At 35.8% G+C, this 14,771-nt stretch overlaps 1 non-coding gene across 1 annotated transcript; it reads right to left on the reverse strand.

Moving 5' to 3' along the window:
* Positions 1-204: 204 nt before the first annotated feature.
* On the reverse strand, positions 205-311 carry LOC126032974 (U6 spliceosomal RNA). Its single transcript, XR_007504131.1, has one exon. It is a non-coding gene; the product is annotated as a U6 spliceosomal RNA (small nuclear RNA).
* Between the last annotated feature and the right edge of the window lie 14,460 nt (positions 312-14,771).

Consider the following 14,771-nt stretch of genomic DNA (forward strand, 5'->3'; position numbering starts at 1 on the left):
CCACTATTATTGTGTTGTTATTGATGTTTTCTTTAAGATTTATCAACAATTGTATTAAATAATTTGAGGTCCTTCATTGGGTGCATATATGTTTAAGAGTATATACCCCTTGATTATTAGGAATTGTCCATCTTTTCCCTATAAATTTTCTAAGTCTAAAGTTTGTGTCACCTGATATTAATATGGCCATTCCAGCATTTTTTTTTAAATATGGAATGCTTCACGAATTTGCGTGTCATCTTTGCGCAGGGGCCATGCTAATCTTCTCTGTATCATTCCAATTTTAGTATATGTGCTGCCGAAGCGAGCACAATTCCAGCATTTTTAAGGCAGTTGTTAACTTGGATGATTTGTCTTTCAACTTTTGATTTTGAGTATATTTTTGTTCTGGCTATTCAGATATGTGTCTTGGAGGCAGTAGAATGTTGGATTCAGTTTTTTGATCGATTTTGCCACTCTGTGTCTCTTAACTGGTGCATTTAGTCCATTGGTGTTGAGAAAAATATTTGTCATAGGATTTAACGTCATCTTTATGTAGAATTTGGTGTGTCTCTTGGTCTGTCTTATCTTAAAGTAGACCTTTCAGTTTTTCTTTTAAGGAGGATTTTGAGTTTATGAGCTGTTGTTTATCCATACATCTCTGTATACTTCCTTCAAACCTGAAAGTGAGTCTGGATGGGTGCAGTATTCTAGACAAATCATTCATTTTGTTGAGTTTTGTCACTACATCTTACCACTGCCTTCTGGCCTTGAGAATTTCTTGTGACAGGTCTGCTGTATTTCTTAAGGATGCTCTTTTGAATGTAATTTCCCTTTTTGATCTTGCTGCTTTCAGTATTCTATTCCTACCTGTGTGATTCATCACTGTGAGTAGGATGTGTTGGGTACTTTTCTTTGAGTCGCATGCAGGATTTGGTTGCATGCAGTCTTTAACTCTGGGAGTTTCTCTGCAGTGCTATTCTAGACAATTCTTCCTGGAGATTTTCTTCCTGGGTCTCTGGGACTCCAATGATCTTACGTTGTTTCTGTTGAATTTATCAAAGACTTCTATTTTTATCTGTTCACATGCTTTGAGTAATTTTTTCATGGTCTGATTATTTGCTTTAAGTCTCTTTTCCAATCTTTTCTGTTGTCTGGAGTTGTTATACATCTCATCTTCCAGCTCACTAATTCTATCCAGCTAGATGGTTCCTGTGTTATTGGAATCTGCTAGAATTATTCAGTCTTGCTAGTACACATTTGCCCTTTCCATGGCTTGCCCATTTCTTTCCATGGAAACTAAAACAAAGAATACTTCTCCATATTCTTTCTATTTTCTGACTGACCCATGTGGCCTTTTGTAGCCTGGAGTGCCCTCTATTTTTGGTATCTGGAATGACAGCAACTTTTTATATGGCAATGTCTCATAGTCTGTTAGTTGAACTATCTCTGAATAAAAATAAGATCTACATTTAATAAAGCTTTTAAAGACTAAAACTTCATGGCTTGATCCATATTCCTTGAAATGCTAGGTTTGTTCTGAATCTTTTTGTGCTGAGCATAAACAGTTCAGAGTTGGCTATATCTCCACCAGGGCTGTCACTGCCAGATTTAAACACAAAACCATAGAGGACTCCACTTATATTAATATAGCATTGTTTTCTACTGCCAATGCATGCAAAACAATTTTGTTAGTTGTGCAGATGATGAAGTATGTAAAAGTAATATGCGTTTCGGCTTTTAAATAACCAGCTTTGATGAGTGTGATTAACTGCCCCCAGACAATTTTTGATCTCACACAGACATTGATCCTTCACATGCTACATGGGAACATCTTTTTTTTTTTGAATAATACAATTTGTAGAGATTTATTTTTATTTACCTTCTCTTTTGTATTAATATCTTTATTTAAACACCTTAAACATGAGTATAGTCATGTAAAGAACACCCCCCCCCCAGACTTCTAAGTTCCAGTCAAGAACATCAAAGTAGAACCAACCACTGTGATGAAGAAATGCAATACTAAAATACAACTGTTTAGATGTAACTCTACCTAAGGAAAGTTTTGCATGCTTGAAATGAATTCAGTCTGGATAGAAAATGCTTGCAGCCACCTCATAAAGCATTGTTTATTTTCTCTTATGAAGGTTTTCTCCCTCGGTATCTTTTCCCATCCAATATGTGACACTCTCTCGGGCCATTTCCAATCACTCCTGCTGCTAGCCAGCTGATCACTGCAGTAGTCAACACTGTGACCCTGGAGAACACCAAGATATCCTACTGTCAGCTGGTTTGATGATGCAGCCTCAGCAATATGAAGGGCTCCAAGCACCCCTGTGCTCTCTGGCTCAAACTTGGCAGTTTGGGTAGACTGCCAAAACACCACCAGGAAGGGAGCCAAGGGAGTGGTGTGCCAGACCAGCAGGTGGCAATGGCCAACAGCAGCTCAGAAGGCAGATTCATCTTTCCAGCAGATAAGCAGCCAACAGAGAAGGCAGCCAACATTATCCTTGTCATCTGATGTATAGGCATTATTATAAATTACGTTGGAGTCCCTTGTACATTTCTCTTTTGACTTGTTAGCTGGGTGGCAATTTTACTAGAGGCATAGATGCTTCACATAAAGCTTATGCTATATCATTTAACTTATCACCAAGGCTAGAAAAATCAGATACCTTGGTATAATGTCTTATAGAATCAATGAAAATTATTTCTAGAAGTTGTAAAGTCATGTTCTTAAAAGTAGTTAATGTATCTGACAGATAGAATCTAAGTCAGATGAAGAACTCTGCTCAGAAGTAGGTGAGGAAGATATATCCAGGAACTTTTAAAAATAAAATTCTAAGATTAGAATGGGATGTATTGAGATTAGAGTTACACAAACTTGAAACTAATCTCAAAATGGAAACCAAGAGGTTTGAATGTCACTTTCCCATCCCAACTGAAACATCAGCAGTTGCAACATATAAAACTATAAATGATACCAACATATTTCAGTCCATGTTATATACACTTCAATTAATAAGACTGAAAATAATTGTCTTAGTTCTAGCTAAGAAAGGATTGTGCATCTACTAAGAAATTAGAGGTATTCATTATAAAATTTATTTTAAGCCAATTCAAGAACACACACAATGAAAAGGCAGATTAAGAGATGTTTAGTTTGGAGTAAATTTTAATTCCTTGTTAGCTATTTCTTATATGATCAATCTTATATGATTACAGCTTTATAAAAATAAATTGTTTACTGTTTTTATACTTATAAACTTAATAAATACAGTTTTAAAAATTTAAGATAAAAAAGATAGTTTCCATGTCTTTATTCAGCCTGCTTCATAAACACAATCTACTCTCAAAGAGATGTATACAAAGTTGTTAAAAAATCTTGATACAGTGGCCACACAGTTGAAAGTGGCAATCTCAGGAGTATGGGGTAAACCAAGTCCCTGCTATGCTGACACCATACCAACTGCACCAGTTACCCACAAAAGCCACTTAGCCAATGGTCCAGACAACCATGGATTTCTGCTGAGATACCAAACTGACCAAAACTATAGGTATGCCAGTATTTCAACTGACATCTCCAGGACTTTTTTGGAGCAATTGAGGATATCCTACCTCAGCCTTCTCATACTTATTGAAGCTAAAAGCCTTAATATTAGCTACAGAGGTTGGGATTCTTGGACAGTGTAGCCACATACCTAGCCATGCAATAACTCTCATTTTTTTAGTACTGTCATTCTAGTAGAAACACACAAAATTGGACATCACAATGGATTCAAAATGTTCAAAATAAAAAAAAATCAACTAGGAAAAAATGTCTAAGCAACTTTGTAGCTATCTCATGGTGATTCACTTAAAAAACTTATTTATTAAAATATATATTATAATGCCAATTATAATCAGAAGAAACACAATAACTATTTACAGATTACATGATAATATACACAGATGATCCCAAATGACTCCTGCCTGATTAGAAGAATTCTAAACACAATTAATAGGCAGGCTATAAAATTAATATACAAAATCAGTTATATATAAGGAGTTAACTAGTAATGACAAGAAAGTAGAAAGCAAATGTGTCAAAAGTGATTATATACATTTGAATAAAACTAATAAGTGAAAGATTTGTATATCTAAAGAGATTATTAAAGAAATAGAAGATAAAATGAATGGAAAGATTGAAAGAGTCAACATTATAAAAACCTCCATATTATCCAAAGTAATATATAGAGTCAATACAATCAATAACAAAATATAAATGGAATTTTACACAGAAATATGACCCTAAACATGAAATTTATCTGTAAATTGGGGATCAAAAGTTCCTCCAAAACAAGAGCACATCTGATATTAGTGGGATGAGAGGGAGGCTATAAACTTGATAGAATCCTATTGAGAACCTACTTGGCCCACCTCTGACTCCAGTTAAGTATCAGCAAGGGTGGGGATTTGGGAATAGGTTAGTATAATGTCAACCATGTACAGCAGAATTTCAGAGTTACCAACCCCATGAGGCAGCCATCAAAGAACACCTGAGGTCCATTGGACTTAATTGGTTCAATAATTGGTTCTCACTAACCTAGTTTTAGAAAAGATTTGATCTTTGCTTTTTACATGAAAAGAAAAGTCAGTCCTGACCTCTTTCCAGGTTCCCACTGAGCGCTTCATTCTGTCCCCAGGACTTAGGCAGGGGGCGGGCATGGAGCCCGGAGCCTAAAACTCAGAAGATCTGTCCAGGACGCCTTCAGTGGACTTAGCAGGAGCCTGCAAGTATTCCGGGGACACAGGTACATCGGGGGCCTCCTTGAGGTAGAAGCTGAGCTCCTGCAGTAGTGAGTTGATCTCACGGGTCATGTAGCTGAGTGGAATTTCCTCCAGCTCTTCGTGGTGATGGCCCAAAAGCACCAGCTCTGGTCTGCCCAGGAAAGTGTTTCATTATCACGTTGTGGCTGGGAAGGATGTTAAGGCGTAGAGCAGTGGACCAAGGCCAGTAATAAGTATTTTTCAAAGGATTTAAAAAAAAGAAGGAGCTCCATTTGTTTTGGCAAATTTAAATGGTTTTTTTTCCCAAACTGCCCTGCTTGGGATTTTCTGTGTAGATAAGAGCTAATTGCTAGGGTGTTGTGAAAGAATAAGAAGCCTAAGTTTTCAGTGACTTTTCTTTCAAATTCTTATTTCATTATTGTAAGGCTTTTTTATTTTGGAGTTTCAAGTTCTCATCTTCTGAGGATTGTTTTGGTTTTCCTTGGATAGGCACTCAGTTCTCTACATTTCCAAAGGAGGCCCAACTTCCATGCTTTGGGAATGCTCTTCCCTGGTGGCAGAGTAACTTTATTGATCATAACTTAGTTTAATTACCTACCCAAAATCACTAAATCATTTCCAGAAGCTCATTGTCTTCCTGCCTAGCTCAATTACTCAATTTACCTGGGGGCCGCAGGAGGCAAAGTTGGGGTGATCCTTGAGTGCAAAGTCAGTAGAAAGCCTTGAACATTGGGGGGTGTGAGACCCAAAGAACTAAAACAAAACAAAACAAAAAAGATTCCTCTAGGGCATAGCCACAAAATGTTGTACGGAGGACCGTTTGCGGCCTGTGGGCCTCGAGTTTGAGACCCCTGCTAGAAGAATAAGAAGCAAAATATACTGTGCTCCCCAAATTTAAAATACGCTATAAGGCTATAGTACTTAAAACAGTAATAGGTTGAGAATAAAAACACACATAAAATCAGTAGAATCAAGTAGAGTCTAGAAATATATATATATATATATATATATTTATGAACAAACACATATATATGGAAAAAATGATAACAAAGATACCAAGCATATAATGGAACAAGAAAAAATTCCTCAATATATTAGTTTGGAGAAAACTGCAATAAATAGTTTCTGTAAAACTGAACAATCACATACATAGAAAAAAACAAAAACAAGAGTATTACCTCATAAAATACACAATATTTACTTCAAAATTATATGAGACAAGCAATAGTTGATAGTGTGATAAAATTGTATTTCCCAGTTTTCCATATAGAATCGATAAACATCCAAATTGCATTTTAACTATGTATGAGAACCTGCAAACTCTCAAAAAACTGTTTGAGAAAGTTCTTGATAGCCAAGTGACAATTTACAAATGCACTAACAAAATATAAAAAGAAGATGCAAAATAACAAGTCACAGAGAAAGAAAACTACAGTTTAGTTTCACTCGCATGTGTTTATAGAAACCCAAATAAATGAATACAATAAATATTACCAAAAAATAAAATCTTTTAGGCAATAAGATCAATTAAGTGTTCTCAGATGGAACAGGGAGAAAAAGATGGGTGAACTTCGTCAAAGAAAACAAAGGATGTATAGTGACAGACTTGGCCTTTAGTAAGAAGCAGTAGCTGCTGATTTTCAAATGCACACCAAAAACTCATATAATGTAATTATATTACTTCCATAGAGTTTACCCAAAATTAACTATTGAACTAAAGCACTGATATGCCAACCTTTAGACAGGTGATAAGCATTCTTCCTCCCCTACCTACCAGGATGTTCAGGGCATTTCCACAGGAATTAGCTTTTTCCATGTCTGTTCGGGTGTTTGATAATTACATTAGCAAAGTGGCCCATTCTCTCCCTTCCGTTTTATCAGTGTCAACTTGCTAATGGAGAGATTGCTCACATTTCTATTCCACAGTTGAAAGAAAGGTAGAATTTAGTCGTTTATCTCACAGAAGAGCAGTGAACAAACATTTCAACATGACAGAGTCATTTCACACATCTTGCTGTTTCTACGCATTATTGAGCAAACTTGTTTAGCACTGCTGCTTCCTGGCTTTGGATGTATTTCGTATTCTGTTTTAAAAAAAAACTTCACTAAAGAACATTTTGATCTGACTTCCTGATATCATTCTGAGTTCATTTCATTCCATTCAGTTCTGAGTTATCTGGCAAACTCTTTGGCAGTGTTCACAGCTCTTTCCTAACATTTGTTGCACCCATGGCAACATTCCCCTGTTTTCTTCCTATACCTTAAGTTGACACTGCCACCAGGTAGAAAGAAAGCTACGTGCAACAGAATAAGCCTATCACGCTTCTCTTTCTCTCCTTCTCGCACTTGTATTGCTTGTTTTACTGTTCTGTATTAAAATATAAATTTCATTTGCTCACTGTCCTAACAATCTTTTCATATTAGTGCTTGGTATTAGTTTGTGAAACCTGGATGCATCCCCTCCCCCAAAATGATTAGATTAAATGCTGGTTGCTATGTAATTTTGTTATGTCATTTTTTTTAGTTATCACTCCATTTAGGCTCTTTACACACTTTTGTGTTCTGTTATTCTCATTACTCCTTAAAACATTAAAACAGATCATATAGATGGTGTCATTCTATTATGGTTGGGAAAACAGTGTTCTCAGAGTACCTATAAAATGAGAGATTCATACAATATCTCTCCACTCAACTTAAAGAAATTTCTCACTTGAAATTGTGTGTCAGCTTGTTAAGAATTAATGATCCTGGTGACACAACAACATGAGAAAATAGAAAGGCAAAAGAGCACAAAACAAGCTAATAGTGAACACGCTATAATCATTGCCTGCTCTGTACCTCTCTGTGCTTGCAAATACCAATCCATAGTATCTGCTTCATAGGACAGCATGAGACCTGTTGATTTTTATAATGAATAAATTATAGCTATGACCCCTTATCATGTTTGACATTTTTGCTTTGTTGTTCTAAATCTCAAATTATTCTAACAAACAGAGAAAAACAGAGAAAACTGTATAGGTTTCAAACTAGCAATTGTAGAGTTGGATACAGCCTATTGAATCAGGAAGCATGGAAGTAAGGAAGCAAGTTTGAAGTACCAGGGTCTCAACTTCTATATGGTGCAGAATGTCTTACATATCCCATATACAAACATACACAATCAAGGTGAGAAAATAGCAAGAAATAATATAATAACCATGGCATCCTATAAAAAAGCAAAGTAGAATAAATGGAATAGAATTAAAATGAAATATAATTGAAGGATATATATGTACATATATATAATAGCTGGATAGAAAATAAGCTTAGAAGCAATCTTCCTAAGGGTAGATTATTTTGTATTATGCTCTTTCCATACGATAGATAAATTACTTCAGTGGAGCAGCATCACTCCAAGAAACCATCGTATGGCCCATCTGCTAAAGAACTGTAGGGAATATGTCTGCCCTACTGGCCTCAGCAATCCACTGCATTAATAGAACATAAGTGCTTATGCAATGGCACTGGATCTGTGGCAGCTGTTTGTTCAATGTTTCATGCTTTTAGCCACATCTGCTCCAAATGAGTGTTAATATTGCAGTGGCATCCACTAAGGATGGGCTCTGTCAGCTTTGCTGAGGATCAGTCTGACCCCAGCAACAATGGAAAAGCACTTTGTTCCAAAGAACCATTTTTTAAGATATCCTCATCCACTTACCTGCAGGTTACCTCATCATACCCACTCCATCTCCAGTACCCCCTTTTTCACGCCCCTCCCAAGTTTGAAATCCAAGTCAGTGAATCTCAAGGAGAAAAATTGCATTTATTTCTAGCACCCTGTCCAGCAATGTCAGATAACAGTTTATTCATCCCCCGGCCCCTGCATGACATTGAAGCATATCAACAGTGACAAAAGTATATTGAATAATTATCTTGAAATTAATACATTATCCCAAACTTAAATAAATGTCATCTGATCAATATATCTTGGAATGGAAAGAGAAGAGAATGTGAAGGGCATCGCTTCATTATTCATTAATTTTAGAGTAATGTAGGCAGATGAAATGGTTATTTCAGAGCACTGCTATTATACTCACTGGCATTTTAAATAACTCCCAATATTTAACAGTATATATTCCCTTGTTGGATCAGCTTATAGATATTAACACTTTAGTTTCCAGATTCTGCACTTCTGAAAATTTGAGTGACTAATATTCAAAGCCATTACTTTTATTTATCTTCATAAAATAAATATATTTATGTTTTCACAGTAATAGATAGTTATAGTATATACTTGGTTCTAATCCTTATAAAGTAAAATGACCTGTTAATATTATTAGCTTGAGGGCTATAATTGTTTCACTCATCCTAATCCTCATGACTTAAAAACAACAATTATATTTCTGTTCTCTAGGATAGAATTAGATGTAGAGGGAAATACTCCTAAAACTTTTATGATACTAGGATTGCATTTTTGTACTTTTATTTTTTATTTAATTTTATTTTATTGAACCATTGTGATTTACAAAGTTCTTCATAGTTGAATTTCAGACACACAATTAATCAGGACCAGTCCCACCACCACTGTTGACCTGCCTCCACCATGTTCCTAGATGTTTCCCAACCACCACACTTTGCCCTCCAGTCTGCTAATTTAAAATGTAGATTGTTAGTGTTTGGGTCTCTTGATTCCATTGTTGTTAACTTTGGCTTGGAGATTTAGTTCTGTCCTTTTTTTTTTCTCTATTGATGTACCTGAGACTGCTTGGCCCTTGGCCCCCATCCATTCATATTTGTCTTTCTCCTCCATTCAGTTTCTTTTATTCTCTTCACTATACTGTGAGATCAAGGCTATTCAAATATTTTAAAGGAAGATTCTACACTATAAGGAAATCAGTCTCTAATTTAAGTAGATAACTCAATAAAATGCAAAGATTATTGCAAATGATTCCTTTTAAATACTAAAACTTTTGTTACTCATTTAAAACGTAAAAATATCATATATTTTATATCTATTTAAGCATTACATTATAAGTTCTGTACCGTATCAATATTTACAGTTTGTACTGCCCAAAATTAAAGATCTTGCCAAAAATTTTAGGAATATATTCCCAAAAACTTTAGGGATATACTGATAAAAATAATGTGCTTGGGTGATTCAGAAAGTTATTATAGGAATTAAACACTTTCATTGTATCCAGTCTACACAAGTTTCATCCATATTCTCCTTATAAAACACTTTCAGTGCACCACTTGCAGTGCACTGCCTGAAGTTATTCCTAAATAGAGTCTTGAGAAAACCCTGAACATCAGCAGATGCTCACTCAAACATACTCCACCATCACCACCGAATGTGTTTCTACAAGGTTGTACTCTTTTATATCGTATATTTAGAAAACATGAATGTATGTGCACCAATATGGCTCCCTCCCCAAAATACCAATGGATAGCCCTATTTGTAGTGAACCAGGAATGTCTCCTGTGGCTGGTCCACAACTTAAAGTATTTCTTGTTATAATTTGGTTTGGTTTCTGCCTTTTCGTGGGGCCACTTTCAGCTTTGTGCTAGTGATTGGAGAGGCCATGCATTGCCGAAGATTGAAGCTGGGCTTCCTATAAGCAAACCATGAGTTCAAAACTGCTGAACTCTTATTGGCACTCACAAGATAGTTTTTAACATTCTCCTCATTGGCCAACATGCACCCAAGTTATACACAAAAGTGACACTTCCAACTTCCTAACACACTTCAAACTTTAATGTCATAACCTTTGTGTAATTCTGAATAACTGCACAGCCTGTCCAAAACAAAGTTTGCAATAACTTAGGGAAGACAGAAAACCATGTCTGTTTTATCTTCATGATTTCAGTAGTGTTCAATTCTCTGGTTGCAAATGACAATGCCAGAGGCTGATACATAGCACTATACAGCAATTAGAGCACAAGGTTAGCATGCACCAGACCAGGGTAACTGCATGTTCCCTTGAGCATCACTCAGTATAGCCCTAGATGCCTCATACTACTAGACCCAGGAGGCTCACAGCACTGCTGGAGAAGCCAAGGTGCCTCAAATAGCCACAGGGTGCAGGCGAAAGCATTTATGTTGGGGTTTTGTTAATTTTTAAAATAATATTTTTATTTAAACACCATGATTACAAATATGTGTGTATTTGGGTTTTAGTCATTAAAAATAACATTCCCCTTTACCAGTGCAACATTCCCACCACCAATGGCCCACATCTCCTCCTCTCCCACCCCCTGCCTGTATTTGAGACAGGCATTCTACTTCTCTCACTCATTACCATTATCATATAGTTGTTAGTGTAGTTATTTCTCTAACTGCATTCATCATTCTTGGTGATAAGCTTCATATCATGGTCCATCCTTCTAGTCCTTATCTCTATTGTCTCTGTGTAATATTGCAATAATGTCTTTTATTTTTCTTAAATCCCATAGATTAGTGAGACTATTCTGTGTCTATCTTTCTCCCTCTGACTTATTTCACTCAACATGATAGTTTTCATGTCCATCCATATATAGCAAACTTTCATGATTTTATTTCTCCTGACAGCTGCATTGTATTCCATTTTGTATATGTACCAGAGTTTCTTTAGCTACTCATCTGTTGTTGGGCATCTAGGTTGTTCCAGATTCTGGCTATTGTAAAGAGTGCCGCAATGAATATAGATGTGCAGAAGGCATTTTTATATTGTGTTTTTGTGTTCCTTGGGTATATTCCTAGGCGTGGGTTAAGTGGTTTAGCTGGATCATATGGGACCTCAATTGCCAGGTTGTTTGTTTGTTTGTTTGTTTGAGGAATCTCCATTTTGTTTTTCATAAAGGCTGAAATAGATGGCATTTCCACAAGCAGTGAATGAGAGTTCCTTTCTCTCCACATCTCTGCCAGCACTGATTGTTCTTTTCCTTTGTGATGTGTGCCAGTCTTTGTGCATGAGATGGTACCTCATTGCTATTTTGTTTTGCATCTCCCTGATGACTAGTTATGTGAAGCATTTTTATGTGTCTTTTGGCCTTTTGTATTTCTTCTTGAGCAAGTGTCTGTCCATTTCTTCTCCCCATTTTTTGATGGGTTTAAATATTTTTTTAAGTTCTGTTAGTACTTTGTATCTTAGATATTAGCCCCTTATCTGATGGACATTAGGTGAATAGTTTCTCCCATTTTATGAGTGTCCTTTTTAATCTTACTCTTAGATAACCCTAAAATGATTTGGTGATAGAATTCTTCAGTACTGGGGCCAGAGTGGTAGCACTGAGGCAAGGTATTTGCCTTGCATGCGGCCAACCCTGGACAGACCCCGTAGGATTCCCAGCATCCCATATGGTCCCTGGAGCCTGCCAGGAGTGATATCTGAGCTCATAGCTAGGAGTAACCCTGAGCACTGCCAGGGTATGACCCAAAACCCAAAACTTGAAAAAAAAATTCTTCAGTATTTAATCAGTAAAAGGCTTTAGGAGACAAAAATATATTGGAATAAAACCTAGTGGAAGAGAAAGGTGCTTCTTCATTTTTTGTTTGTTTGCTTGTTTGTTTTGGTTTTGGGGCCACACCCAGTGTACACTCAGGGATTACTCCTGGCTATATGCTCAGAAATCACTCCTGGCTTTAGGGGACCATATGGGACTCTGGGAATCGAACCTAGGTCTATCCAGGATCAGTAAGGCAAACTCCCTACTGCTGTGGTATCGCTCCTGCCCCAGAAAGGTTCTTTTATTAATAAAACAAGTAAGTTACTGACATGATAAATTCTGAAAAAAATAAATAATTCAAAGTCTTTCATGATCATGCTTTAAAGAAAGTAGATAAAATATTTGTACTGAGTGGTACCCCAACACTCAACTACATGTGCAAGTTAAATGGAAAAATACATCGCTAATCAGGCTGTTTTGTATTTTTTGATCTCAACCAATTCTCTGGCTTATATTAGTCTCAGCAGGTGAAGTGAGAGATGGACTAGGGGTGTCAGTGACTGCCACAGATCTGTAACACATCTTCTTGTGCCACAAGCTTGGACATTTCCCACAGAGAGTGGACACCTGTGCTGGGACTCAGGGCAATTCTATGACCTCAATACAGAGAAAGTAAAAAAATTCCTACAACCTTAATTGTTCTTTGACCCAATGGAAGTGAATTTAGGGCATCCAGCTGACATTTGTTTATAGTAGTTGCTAACATGATTGATTATAATACATTCTAGAATGCTAAGGAAAATTTTGCACAATTGATGGATGAAAATTAATAACATCTGAGTAGTCTTTAAACTTAAAATATTTAAATACTCTTCACAACTTTTTATAACTTAATAGATTCCAAATGATTTTTTTCATATCTCTACATGACAAATCAAGTAATTCTATAAACCCCTGGCTATATTTCTTTATCACAAAGCACGTCTTATTCACTTTATGCCATTTCTATTTACTTTATGTGTTTTCTCCTTTGTGCACTTAAAAATTCTCTTTTCTAAATATGTTTATGCAACTTACACATCAAAAATCACCCATATTAAAAATATATAAAACCTTTATATACATTTTTAAAAGTAGGAGTTTTGAATATAACTAGTATATACATCCATATCAAATATAAAATGTAGTGTAAAAGAAATCAGGTATATTAAGAAAAATGTTTTAGTTACTGAGAGAAAAACTAACAAAATGCATGAAACCTATGTTAAGGAAATGACAAATCTATGTGGAAGATACTAAAAGTGAGGGAAGAAAAGATATATCAAATTCATGTTTAGAGATCAAGACCAAAGGATGTTTTTAACCTCCAAATTTAGTTTGTACATTTAGTATAATTATGCTGATGTTGTCAAGGATATTTTCATGACAAGTTTGACAAGTTAAAGAATATGCCAGAGTTCTGAACATTCCTGAAGATAAAAATGAAGATATGAGATTACCTTTATGTCAAAAGTTACAGATACAATAATTAAAGTTTGACCGATGATAATTATATAGGTATAAATAAATCAAAATAAAATATATAAATGTCAGAAAGCCTATAAACAGGCCTTAATGATAAATATTTTATAATTGATAGATATTAAGAAAAATTAAAGATAAGTGTAGATAGTAGAGTGAAATTGATAAATTAAGATGATTTTTTTCATACACATACAAGATAAAAATTGTCTCTCCCACATGGTCTAAACACCATGTAAGAAAAACTAAAACCCATTCTTACGCTTTATATTGTACTAAGAACTAATCATAGAGAAACAAAACATGTAAATGTAAAAAATAATAACTTGTAAATGTAAAAAATGTATCAATCCAAACTCCAAGCATATACTCCTACTCGTCGATTCCAAGTGCCTCAGTGTGAAAGTACCTTGTTGGGAGATGCAGCAATCATGACCTGATCATGTGACATGGTCATTTCTTAGATTAACAGCTGAATCAACATTCTCACAATGCCTGAAAAATGCTAGGGCCAGCCCAAAAATCTCTCATTAACTGAACAATATAATGATTGTGAAAGAATTCTTTCACAAGGCATAGATTTGTAAACTTAGCTACTTTATTAAGTGCTTTAGAAGACTCAGTTGATAAGAATTGTGGGGTGTAAAAGACATTTTTGCAATAATTCTCAGAGACAAAGAAAGGAGGGCTGGAAAGTCCAGCTCATGACATGAAGCTCACCACAAAGAGTGGTGAGTGCAGTTAGAGAAATAACTGCACTGAAAACTATCATAACAACATGAATGAACGAGGGAAGTGGAAAGCCTGTCTAAAGTACAGGTGGGGGTGAGGTGGAGAGGATGGAGAGAGACATTGGTGGTGGGAATGTTGAACCAGTGAAGGGGGTGCTCTTTATATATGAATGAAACGCAACTACAATCATGTTTTTAATCGAGGTGTTTAAATAAAGATATTTAAAAAAAATACTACTGGCTTTGTGCTAAGCAGTAATGCCTGGAGGTAGTGGAGGTACCTACCACTTTTCCTGCTGGGGTCTAAGACAATGTGCGCTACAATGTAAAACCAGCACCTTAAACGCAGTTTTATCTCTCCAGCTC

The sequence above is a fragment of the Suncus etruscus genome, chromosome 16, assembly GCF_024139225.1.
Source record: "Suncus etruscus isolate mSunEtr1 chromosome 16, mSunEtr1.pri.cur, whole genome shotgun sequence".
Classification (NCBI taxonomy): domain Eukaryota; kingdom Metazoa; phylum Chordata; class Mammalia; order Eulipotyphla; family Soricidae; genus Suncus; species Suncus etruscus.